An 838-nucleotide genomic window follows, 5' to 3' on the forward strand; every position below is an offset into this window, starting at 1 on the left:
GCCGAAAGGGCCTTTTTAACCATTTTCGGCCGATAATTTTAGGTGGCCGAATATTCGGTGCATCCCTAGAAATCCCTGTCGTTTTTGCAAAAAACCTTGTTGATCATCAACAATTAATTGAGGGAGATATTTATCTAATCGTCCAGAAAGAGCTCTGCAAAGTATTTTTGTATCACATCCCATTAAGCTAATTGGTCTGTAAGATGAGCATTCTGTTGGTGGCTTGTTTGGTTTTAATATTAAAGTTATCATAGCTAATCTCAATGAATCTGGGAGCGTTCCTTTGACAAAAGATTCTTCATACATATCGAGAAGCGGCTTTACAAGTTTTTTTAAAAATTTTTCTATAAAACTCTATGGGAAACCCATCTGGTCCGGGTGCTTTACCGCTGTTGATATTCCCTATAGCTTCACAAAGTTCTGCTATTGTCAATTGACTATCTAGTTTTGCCTTTTCATCATCTGACAGAGTATGAAACTGTAGCCTGTCAAGGAAATTGCTCTGAGCTTCCCTGTTTTCTGTGTATTCTGATTTGTATGACACAGCAGGCCGAAATCGGCCGTTTTCGTTAGTCGAACGACGAAGCGTGCCCTGTCGCCCAAACTTAATTTGTATTTAACTCCCGTCGGCAGTGACACGCCTTATTTGGCCTTTCAAATCGCATCGGCCACAGGCAGTCGGCCAAAGAAATCACTCCAATGGCTGATAGCTCCAGTACCGCACAAAAAATGTTTTCGATGGACGAGAATGAAAATGGAACGCACACGCTATTTGTTGTTTGTTTATATCACGCAGTCCTTTCTTCTTCTCTGTCTTCCGGTTGTTGCCTCTTTTGAA

Source organism: Notothenia coriiceps, unplaced genomic scaffold (assembly GCF_000735185.1).
Source record: "Notothenia coriiceps isolate Sejong01 unplaced genomic scaffold, NC01 NC01_scaffold00000321, whole genome shotgun sequence".
NCBI lineage: Eukaryota > Metazoa > Chordata > Actinopteri > Perciformes > Nototheniidae > Notothenia > Notothenia coriiceps.